Source organism: Saccopteryx leptura, chromosome X (assembly GCF_036850995.1).
Source record: "Saccopteryx leptura isolate mSacLep1 chromosome X, mSacLep1_pri_phased_curated, whole genome shotgun sequence".
Lineage (NCBI taxonomy): Eukaryota > Metazoa > Chordata > Mammalia > Chiroptera > Emballonuridae > Saccopteryx > Saccopteryx leptura.
In genome coordinates, this window is record NC_089516.1 from 123,810,362 (window position 1) to 123,822,843 (window position 12,482).

The window sequence follows — 12,482 nt, forward strand, 5'->3', positions numbered from 1 at the left end:
ATAACATTATACAGAGTGAAATAAGTAAATCAGAAAAAACCAGGAACTGCATTATTCCATATGTAGGTGGGACATAAAAGTGAGACTAAGAGACATGGACAAGAGTGTGGTGGTTACGGGGGGAGGAGGGAAGGAGGAAGAGGGAAACGGGGAGGGGGAGGGGCACAAAGAAAACTAGGTAGAAGGTGACAGAGGACAATCTGACTTTGGGTGATGGGTATGCAACATAATTGAATGACAAGATAACCTGGACATGTTTTCTTTGAATATATGTATCCTGATTTATTGATGTCACCCCATTAAAAAAATAAAATTATATAAAAAATTGGGGCCATATAGTGTTAAATAAAATGAAGTTTCCAAGGGAAAAAATAAAAAGTAGAAAAGTGCAATTAAACGAGGCATATAAAGAAGAGAACACTGGTCATGATAACTAGTAAGTATTACCTTGCTGAACATAATCTGCGTAAATAACAAGAATCATATGATCTCTTTAACTTTTACTGAGATCCCGATGCTCACAACAATGCTGTGAGGGAGGCTGAGCAGACATTATCACCCCACTTCACATTTGAGAAAACTGTGGCTCAGAGATAATATGTAGCTTACTCCCAGTGCTGCAGAAATTAAAGGAAATAAATAGTGTTTAAGACCAACTCTGTCTAGATCTAATACTAGAGTTCACCACATGAGAAGAAACAGTCATGAGAAATGCACCAGCACACAGCCCCACAATTTGTGGGTTTCTTTTCAGCAGGAGCCATGCAGAGAAACCTATAGGGCTGCTGATACTATTTTTACAAAGGAAACCAAGAGTAATAAATACAGTTTAAGGAAGCAGGAACTTCCCATGTCACAGAAGTCTCCACCATGTTCTGAAGCCCCAAATATAACTAGCAGAATTTGGCAGAACTAGCAAAACTAGAGATAGAAAAAAAAATCCACACCTTAGTAAGAACTGTCTTCTAGGAGAAAATAAGTCTGGAAAATAGAATAAGTGGTAAAGACAGTGGATATATAAAATGTATCCCTACACTTTAGAATTTAAATGAAAATCATATGTTCATTTAAATTTCATGTGGAAACATAAGAAGTCCTCAACCAAATATTTATATAGTCTTAATGAGTCTGTCAGTTGCCACGACAGCAAACTACCTCTAAATTCAGATACTTGAAGCAACAATCATTCATTTTTATTCACATGTTTCTTAACTAGTTTAGGCTTTAAGAGGGTTCAGCACAAAGCTGTGGGTTGAGTCTGGGTATGATCCACAGGTCTCTCATCCTCTTTGAACCAGCAGGATCCCTGAGACATAATCTTTTCGTGGTTATGACAAAAGGATAAAAGAATAAGCCCAATCACAGAGCACATATAAAGCCTATGCTCTAGTCATGTCTGCTTAGTCAAATATCCAAGCCTAAAGTCAAGGGACAGGAAACCATACTTCAACCACCACTAGGCCAAAGCAAATCTCTTTCTTGGCCAAACTAAACATTACTGGGTCAGGAAAATGTACTGCTCTTATAAAGTTTAATAAAGTTTAATAGGAAGAAGGGTCAAGGGAGTGAAAAATAAATATACCATAGTCAGTAAAAAATTGTAAATGTAGGGAAGCATTTGTTTAACTTAAGAAGGCAGTATAATATGGTGGTAAAAAGTTTAAACTATGATATTAGGAACACTTGAGTTACAATCCCACTTTCCTATTTAGTGTACAGATTTTGGTATCCAATCACCATCTTTTACAAATCAAACTATAGAATAGGTAGACAGTAGGTAGTTAAAACTAGCAGACTGTTTTGTACTTAAGGCATCACCCTAGTGAAAATTCAATGTTGCTGTGAACAAGTAAAAACATTTTTATGTATGAAAAAGTTACAAAAAATTACATCTTAACTCTTCCTATTTTTCCTTTATTTTTCTTTGATTTCAAAAAAACATCAATCATTTTCTGCAGCAAAACAAAATTACTCTAAAATAAAATTGAGAGGGAGATCAAAGATGGCGATGGAGTGGGTAGACATTCTTCTAGCCTCCTCTCAAGACCAAACAGGATTTATAACTAATTTTAAGAACAATCATCCTGAAAAAACAACAGAGGACTAAATGAATAAGAATACTCTGAGGATTCACAGCGGAAGCCACATTAAGACTGGGAAGGGCAGAGACACAAAAAGGACTGTCCCTGCTCCCAGGAGCAGGTGATGGGTGAGGTTCAGGAGGAACATCTCAGCTGTGGGGGAGATTATCCCTGAGAGGTATAGGCCCTAATCCCCAGGACAGGTGCCTCAGCCTAGAGGACCATAGCTTAGAAGAGGTGCCCACATAACATTTAGCAGTGAAAAGAAGTGAGATTTCTATCTGCCAGAAAGAGTCAGGAGATCTCAGAGATGCAGGCATCCTCCTAAAGGCCTAACACAGAAATTCTTATTCATAGCTACTTACCCTGGGCTCTGGCAGAGGGAGGGCTTAACGAACTAGGAACTAGGGACAGGAGAGGAGAGTGTACGATTGGCACCCCTGGGGAGAGGCACAGTGGGGGAACAACCACCAAGACCCCTGTGCTAAGTTATTCTCCAATACTGTAGTTGCCATCATTCTCGGGTGGAGCACTCCCTTCTGTGTGCAGCAGCCTGGTGAAAAGCAAATCCCCTACCCTTGGGAATCTCTCTTGTCCCACTCTATGGAAAATGGGCTTTGCTGAGAAGTAAGCTGCCTTGGCCAGAAAGCAGGGGGCCTGAATAGACGGGGTGACAGTGACTCAGTTGCTAAGTGTTGAGGCTAGAGCTATTTCCACTATTTTCCTGAGAATATGACTAGTGTTTCTGCCTCATGGGAGATTCAGTAGAAAGTGTTTTGACTGTGGGAAGACCAAATCTCTGAGTTTCAAAGGCCATACCCACCAAACTACTAGTGGTCACACCCTACTAAGGTCTGACATAAAATTCAGGGAAGACCAACACTTGGGGCCCTGGGTTGAGAGCCACCTTTCTTGATGCCTGGCAATCCTCAGGCTCTATGCTCTACCAGAGGCTTTTTTCAGGGACTGAGTCCAACAAGCAGCCAACAGACAGAGGAAGCAGAAGGCAGCCCTCAGGACAACTTGGGTCTTTTACTGACTTGCACCCAAGACTGGTGATGGTGAATGCCAGTCTAGGGATATAGCTTTGTATTTCCATGTGCACTTAAGCCCAGCAGAGGCAGGTACAAACACTGGATTGCTTACAGCTCCAAAAAGGTTGCTGAGGCACAGTCACTGACAGTGTCTTAAACTGTACTGCACAAGGTTCTCTCCTAAGAGTACCAGAACCAATACATCCAGTGGCCAGCTATGGACAACATCAGAGCAGAATCCAAGTAGCATCACTAGCAGAATATCCAAATGGAGAGCTTATCAGGCACCAAACCCAGCTGAGGCAAATTCCACCTTCTGTGTCCTGCACCTGCACAGCAGCTCACACACATTGGAAGAGATAGAGCTTCACAGTCAGCCAGCCCAAGTCCCAAATATACTGCCCAACTGTGCTCAGTTCTACAGGGGGAAGAGAGAGGCTTAAAGCTTGGACACTCAAAGTATGAATTCCTTGAAGCCTATAATAGGGATTGGTCAAAGGGCTTAGCTACTTGCTGGGTAAAGGGCCACAATCAGCCCCAGTGGAAGACTCTCTCAAATACCCACCACCCTTCCTAATCCTTGAATTTCCACAGGCTCTAAACTCTAGCAGAGGTTATTTCAGCAGCAGAGCCCAATAAGCAAGAGGAGAAATCAGGAAGACTTGGCTTTTTAAGCGGACCTTCCCCCAGGCCCAGTGTGGGTAAAAGTCATCCTAAGTGTGCAGTTTGATATTTTCATGTGCAGCTGTACCCAGCAGAGGCAGCCACAAACTCTGAATTGCTTTTAACTACAAGAAGGTTGCTGAGGACTAGTTACAGGCAATGTCTCCTCCTGGTCTGTGCAGGGTTCCTGACAGAGAGGCCCAGGGCTGGCAGAACCAGTGGCCAGCTGCAGAGAGCATTGGTTCAGGACCTAAAAATCCTTGCTAAAGTGGTATCCAAAGGAAGGGCTCCTCACACCTGGCCCAGCAGAGGAGAATCTCACTCTCCGTGATCAGCACTGGCACAGTAGCTCATGTGCATTGGATAGGGTGGAGCATCACAGTCAGCCAGCCCGGGTGCTGGATATCTTACCTGCTGGGCTAGATTCCACTGGGTTAAGGGAGAGAGGCTGGGAGCATGGACATTTAAAGTGTGGGTTCCTGTGAGAAGACTCTCTAAGTCTTCTTCCCTGAGATCACTTCAAGCCAGAAGAAATTGGGAAGAAATATTTAAAGTGATGCAAAACAAGAACCTACAAGTAAGACTACTTTATTCAGCAAAGCTATCATTTATAACTAAAGGAGAAATAAAAAGCTTCCCAGACAAGAAAAAAAACCTCAAGGAATTCATTACAACCGAACCAGTACTGCAGAAAATATTAACGGGCCAGCTAACAAAAAAATTAAAGAAAAAAAGAAATCAAGAGAAAGATGATTGTAAGTTTAAAGAATAAAATGGCCATAAACAGGTACATATTAATAATAACCTTAAATGTAAATGGATTAAATTCTCCAATCAAAAGACATAAGATAGCTGCATGGATAAGAAAACAGGACCCATATTTATGTTGTCTACAAGAGACTCATCTCAGAACAAAAGATACATATAGACTGAAAGTGAAGGGATGGAAAAAAACATTTCATGAAAATGGAAATTAAAAAAAAAAAGCTGGGGTAGCAATATTTATATTTGACAAAATAGCTTTTAAAACAAAGGCTGTAGTAAACAAAAAAGGTCATTACATAATGATAAACAGAGAAATCCAACAGGAGTTTATAACCATTGTAAATATATATGTGCCTAATATAGGAGTACCTAAATATTTAAAGCACATTTTGATGGACGTAATGGCAAGATCAACGGCAATACTATAATATAATAGTAGGGGATTTCAATACTCCACTAACATCAATGGATACATCCACCAGAGAGAAAATCAACAAAAAAACAGTAGACTTAAATGACACACTTGATCAGCTGAATGTAATTGGTATCTTTAGAATATTTTACCACAACACAGCAGAATATACATTCTTTTCAAGTGCTCATGGTGCATTCTCTAGGATAGACCATATGTTAGGACTCAAATCAAGTTTCAGTAAATTTAAGAAGACTGAAATCATATCAAGAATCTTCTGTGATCACAATGGCATGAACTCAGAAATCAACTACAAAAGAAAAACTGAAAAACATTCAAACACTTTGAATCTAAATTGCATGTTATTAAATAATGAATGGGTTAACAATGAGATCAAGGAAGAAATCAAACACTTCCTTGAAACAAATAAGAATTAACATACAAACCAAAAATCTGTAGAACATGATGAAAACAATCCTGAGAGGGAAGTTCATAGCATTACAGGCATATCTTAAGAAGTAAAAAAGAAATCTCAAATAAACAACCTAACCCTGCACCTAAAAGAACTAGAAGAAGAACAGAAAATAAAGCTTAGAGGAAGTAAAACAAAGAAAATAATAAAGATGAAAGAAGAAATGAATGACAGAGGCTAAAAAATCAATACAAAAGATCAATGAAACCTAGAGCTGGTACTTTAAAAAGGTAAACAAGATTGATGAACCTGTAACCAGACTCATCAAGAAAAGAGAGAAGACCCAAATAAATAAAATTAGAAATTAAAGTGGAGAGGTAACAAAACACACCACAGACATATAAAGAATTTTAAGAAAATACTATGAAGTTCTCTGTGCAAAGAAATTGGACAACCCACGTGAAATGGATAAATTCCTAGAAATATACTATCTTCCAAAACTGAATCTGGAAGAATAAAAAACCCAGAACAGTCCTATTACAACAAATGAAATTGAAACAATTATCAAAAACTTCCAACAAACAAGTCTTGAACCAGATGGCATCACAGGCAAATTTTTCCAAACATTCAAAGAATAACTAACACCTATCCTTCTCAAGATATTCCAAAAAAATTCAAGAGGAAGGAAGATTTCCAAACTCATTTTATGAGGCAAGAGTTATCCTCATTCCAAAACCAGGTAAAAACACTACAAAAGAAGAAAACTATAGGCCGATATAGATGATGAACATAGATGTTAAAATTCTCAACAACTAGTAGCAAACCTGATGCAGCAATTCATTAAAAAGATCATGTACATCATGATCAAGCAGGATTTATTCCGTGGAGGCAAGACTGGTATAATGTTTGCAAATCAATAAGTGATTCATCACAAATAAAATGAAGGACAAAAACCATATGATTATATCAATAGATGTAGAAAGAACACTTAACTAAATTTAGCACCTATTTATAAGCAAAACTCTGAGAAAAGTGGGAATACAGGGAACATATGTTAACACAATAAAGGCCATATATGACAAACCAACAGCCAACATACTCAATGGAAAAATATTAAAAGCAATCACCTTAAGATCTGGAACAAATCAGGGGTATCCCCTTTTGCCACTCTTATTCAACATAGTCCTGGAAGTCCTAGCCAGAGCATTCAGAAAAAAAAAAAAAAGGCATCCAAATTCAAAAAGAAGTAAAAATATTATTTGCCAATGACATCATATTTTATACAGAAAACCCTAAAGTCTCAGTCAAAAAATTACTTGATCTGATAATTAAATTTGGCAAGGTAGCAGGATATAAGTTTAATATTCATAAATCAGTGGAATTTTTTCTGTGACAGAGACAGAGAGAGAGAAAGAGAGAGAAACAGATAGGGACCGATAGACAATAAGGGAGAGAGATGAGATGTGATGCATCAATTCTTTGTTGCAGTTCCTTAATTGTTCATTGAATGCTTTCTCATATGTGCCTTGACCAGAGGGCTACAGCAGAGTGAATGACTCTTGCTTAAGCCAAGGACCTTGGGCTAAAGTCAGTGACCACAGGGTCATGTCTATGATTCCATGCTCCATCCAATGACCCCTTGCTCAAGCTGGTGAGCCCATGTTCAAACCACATGAGCTCATGCTCAAGCCGGCCACCTGGGGATTTTGAACCTGGATCCTCTGTGTCCCAGTCCAATGCTCTATTCACTGTGCCACCACCTGGTCAGGTTGACTGGCATTTTTATATACCAACAATAACCTGTCAGAAAGAGAAATTAAGGAAATAATCTCCTTTACTATTGCAATAAAAATAAATAAATAAAGTACCTAGGAATAAATTTAACCAAGGAGGTAAAAGACTTGTACTAAGAAAATCATAAGACATTGAAAAAAGAAATCAAGGAAGATACAAAGAAGTGGAAGCATATACAGTGTTTATGGTTAGGAAGAATTAACATCATTAAAATGTCAATACTACCCAAAGCAATCCTTAGATTCAATAAAATTCCTATTAAAATACCAATGGGATATTTCACATATATAGAACAAGTATCCCAAAGATTTACATGCAACCAAAAAAGAACCCAAATAGCCTCAATAATCCAGAAAATGAAGATCAATGTGGGAGAAATCACACTTCCTGACATCAAGTTATACTACAAAGTCATTGTAATCAAAACAGCCTGGTATTCACATAAGAACAGGCATACAGAGCAATGGAACAGAACAGAGAACCCAGAAATAAATCCACACCTTTATGGTCAATTGATATTTGACAAAGGAGTATACAATGGAGTAAAGACAGTCTCTTTAATAAATGAGGTTGTGAAAATTGGACACATACATTTAAAAAAATAAAACTAGACCACCAATTTACACTATTCACAGAAACAAATTCAAAATGGATAATAAAGAAATATGTCACAAAATCATAAAGATCTTGAAAAAATTACAAAGACAATAAACTCTGATATCAGTCATAGCAATATTTTTTGCCAAAATATCTCCATAAGCAAATGAAATAAAGAACAAAACAAACAAATGAGATATATAAAACTAAAAAGTCTTTGCACAGCAAAAGACACCATTAACAAAATAAAAAGAGAAATCACACAATGGGAGAACATATTCGCCAGTATGTCTGATAAAGGGTTAATAACCAAATTTTTAAAGAATTTTTGAAGCTGAGCACTAGGAAGGTAAACAATTCATTTAAAAATGGACAAAATAACTGAATAGACACTTTTTAAAGAGGACATACAGATGGCCTATAGACATATAAAAATGTTTAATATCAATAATCATCAGAGAAATGTAAATTAAAATTATAATGAGATACTACTTCACACCTGGCAGAATGGCTTTCATTAACAAATCACCATACCACAAGTGCTGGTGAGGGTGTGGAGAAAAGGTATCCCTCCTTCACTGCTAGTGGAAATGCAGACTTGTGCAGCCACTGTGGAAAACAGTATAGCATTTCCTCAAAAATTAAAAATGCAACTGCCTTTCTACCCAGCTATCCCACTTTCAGGAGTATATCCTAATAATCCCCAAACACTAATTCAAAAGAAGATATGCACCCTCATGTTTATTGAAGCATTGTTTACAATTGTTACAATAGCCAAGATCTGGAAACAACCCTAGTGTCCATCAGTACATGAGTGGATAAAAAGTTTGTGATATATATACACAATGGAATATTATGCAGCCATAAAAAGAAGGAACTCTTATTTTTTGCAATGGCATGGACAGATCTGGAGATTATTATGCAAGTGAAATAAGTCAGTCCGAGAAACAGAAATATCATATGATCTCTCTTATATGTGGAATCTAATGAACACAGTGAACTGAGGAATGGAATGAAGGCAAAGGTGTGCTCATGGAGAACAGAGGTACAGCTATCAGAGGGAAGGGGGATGAGAAGATGGGATCAGAGAAGGTGAAAGGATTAGTGAAATTGTATATACATAACACAGATACAAATAACAGGACAGCAAATCCCAGAGGGAAGGGAGGAGGAAGTCAGGGGGAAGGGGACAAAAGGGTCTGGTGGGGGTATGATTTTGAGGAAGGTTGTTACATTGAGTTGGACATTTGAATCTGCTAACACAATACAGTAAAAAACTAAATAAAATAAATAAATAAAATTAAAATATAAGAAATAAAAGAACAGACAAGGATATCCCTTTATACCACTCTTATTCAAAATTGTACTGGCAGTCCTAGCTAATGCAGTAGGACATGGAAGGAAATATCTGATACGCAGATTAAGAAAAAATAAAATAAAAAATGCATTCATTCAAAGATAAAGTGACTGCCTATATAGAAAATTTCGAAGAATAGACAACCTCTCCTAGAACAAATAACTTATTATAAAAAAGTTGTAAGATACAAGTTAATATACAACTGCTTTACTATATACTAGCAATGACAATTTGGAATATACAATAAACAGAGTACTATTTTCATTAGCACCCAAAAAATTAAATCCTCTTATATAAATCTAACAAAATATGTATAAGATCTATATGAGGAAAACTACAAAATTCTGATGATAGAAATTAAATATTTAAATTAAATGGAGCAATATTCTATATTTGTAATAGGAAGACTCACTATTTTTTGTGTGTTTTTCTGAAGTGAGAAGTGGGGAAGCAGAGAGACAGACTTCCGCATGTGTCCGACTGGGATCCACCTGGCAAGCCCACTAGGGGGTGATGCTCTGTCCATCTGGGGCATTGCTCATTGCAACCGGAGCCATTTTAGCTCCTGAGGTGGAAGTCATGGAGTTTTCCTCATTGCCAAAGCTAACATTGCTCCAACAATGGAGCCTTGGCTGCAGGATAGGAAGAGAGAGATACAAAGAAAGGAAAGGAGGAGGGTAGAGAAGCAGATGGTTGCTTTTCATTTGTGCCTTGGCCAAGAATTGAAACTAGAACATCCACACTCTGGGTTGACGCTCTACTACTGAGCCAACCAACAAAGGTGGAAAGGCTCATTTTTTTTTTTTTTTGGTGTGACTTGTATGCTGCCTCTTTGCCCCTTGGCATTCCAAAACATTCCACAGATGGCTGTGAGTATCCATTTTACAGATGGGAAACTGAGGCATCAGATGCTGTTGTGTCAATGGTTACACAGTGCAGTGCTTGTTAGCAGTTGCCCTTCTCTACTCTGCCCAAGTGGGAGGTAATGGGAGAGGATAGACTGAGGGGACAGGGCAGGTCTATGTGGTATCCTCCTCAACCCGTGGAGGAGGAGGGAAGGTGCTCAGGACAGGACCACTGGGTAAATTGGAAACCTCTTGGGGAGCTACTGAAATTCTGGAAGGAAAAATGTCTTTGGGAGAGGCAAAGACTGCACTGCCAGGTTAGGAGGTAGTAGAAGAAAGGCTAGCGCTGTTGGTGAGGTAGCCTGAGCAGGAGGCCTGGTCAGAAACCTCGCTGTAATGTTACTTGTGGGCAGCTGGGGTCGTCTTCCAACCCGCTCCCCAGAACCCAATGATCTCCAGCAGCAGCAGCTGGGCCAGGAAGCTGAGGCTGGTGGGAAGCAGGAAGCCATCCCATATCAGGACAAAGAGCTCATCCATTCACTGCCTGTTCATCTTCTCCAGCTGCTCTGCAACACGGTGCAGCTTCAGCACCAGGCAGTCCACCTCATCTTCCTTGCTTAGACTGTCGGGCTGGGTCAGCAGGAAGAGGCAGTCGTAGACAGGGTTCACCAGGGCCATCATGGGCATGTTGTTCACCCTGAAGTAGTCAAAGATATTGCAGATGAAAGTGACGTAACAGACACAGCCCTGCAGGGAGCAGGCTCACAACTGCTCCCGAGCCTAGTATTCCTGCTGCAGCCAGTTGAGAAGTCCACACCAGAAAATACTCTGGCCTGCTTGGTTGCTCTCTAATGGCATAGCACATGCGTCCTGCTTCTTTGCTGAACACACGGTCCTGTAGAGAATGGTCCACAATCACATTGGCCACTTTCTCCAAGTCCACAGCAGCTGGATCTTTTAGTGTTGCCTTCTTTTTTTTTAATACTTTATTTACTGATTTTACAGAGACAGGAGAGAAAGGGGAGAATGGAATGGGAAGTATCAACTCATAGTTGCTTCGTGTTAGTTATTCATGGCTTGCTTGTTGCATGTGCCTTGACCATGGCAGCCCAGGGTTTTGAACCGGCAACTTCAGCATTCCAGGCTGAAGGTTTATCCACTGTGCCACCACAGAGAGTGCGGACAGCATCGAGATTTATGTCCCCGAGGCCCAGACCCGGCTCTGAGACCAGGAAGCAAACAATTTTAAGTCATTTTAAAATCCACACAAACTAAATGCAAATGGATCAAATTTTCTCAACCTTTAATATGATTATTCTATCCAGAGAGCCTGAGCCAACTTTTAAATTGATGCACTCAAAGGCTCACAATTTGGCTTTTTTGGGTCCCTCCCAGCTTTAGGTTATGAAGACTTCACACAAAAAGTCAACACATGTGTAAGTGGTGGTGGTGCAGTGGATCAAGCTTCGACCTGGAATGCTGAGGTCGCCGGTTCAAATCCCTGGGCTTGCCCGGTCAAGGCACATATGGGAGTTGATGCTTCCTGCTCCCCCCCCCCTTCTCTCTCTCTCTCTCTCTCTCTCTCTCTCTCTCTCTCTCTCTCTGTCTCCTTTAAAATGAATAAATAAATAAAAATAATTAAAAAAAAAAGTCAACACAAAACTAGAAAACATTTTTTCTTCTTGCTGGCTGCGGTGGACTAGACAGATGGACTCGGCAGCCCCGTTCCAGCTGCAGACTGCTGTCTTTTTACTTATTCTATCTAATGAACACCAACTAGCTTGTTTACAAGATGCCGAGAGCCCAAGGGCAGCCTTGGGCACTTGCCATGTCAAATGTTACAGAAGGCCGTGGCTTCGAAAGGGCGGGAAGGGCAGTTGGAGAGGGACGAGCAGTTACTCATTCCAGGGCTGCGGAAAGGAGAGGCAATGGCAACCTCTGGGGAACAAGAAGGTGGGCGTGGAGACCACAGGCGCGGTTGCAGACGTGGACAGATTTGCTTCAGGAGCGGAGTGCTGCTGGCAGGGAAGGCCGGAGCCATGAGCGGGTTTAATTTTGGAGGCACTGGGACCCACAGGCAGATTTACATTTGGCACTGCAAAGAAATTAAAAAAAAAAAGACTCATTATTTTTAAGATGTCAATTTTTCTACACTTTATAATATATATATTATAAGCAAATATTATGGCAAATAAGCATATATATATGTATATATATATATATATATATATATATATATATATATATATATATTCAATGCAATTCCAATCAAACCAAGTTGTTTTGTGGATATCAATAAATCAATTCTAAAGTTTATATGAAAAGGGAAGAAGACCCAGAATAGACAAGCCAATACTGAAGGAGAACGAAATTGTATGACCAATAATACCTGAATTCAAGACATATTATAAAGCTACAGTAATCGGTGTGGTGTGTTAGAACAAAGATCAGTGAAACAAAATAAAGACCCCAGAAATAGACTCACACAAAAATAGTCAACTACTCTTTGACTAAAACCAACA

General features: G+C 39.3%; 1 pseudogene; it reads right to left on the reverse strand.

Annotated features, from left to right (window-relative positions):
* Positions 1 to 10,278: 10,278 nt before the first annotated feature.
* On the reverse strand, positions 10,279 to 12,001 carry LOC136386474 (MIF4G domain-containing protein-like; annotated as a pseudogene).
* Between the last annotated feature and the right edge of the window lie 481 nt (positions 12,002 to 12,482).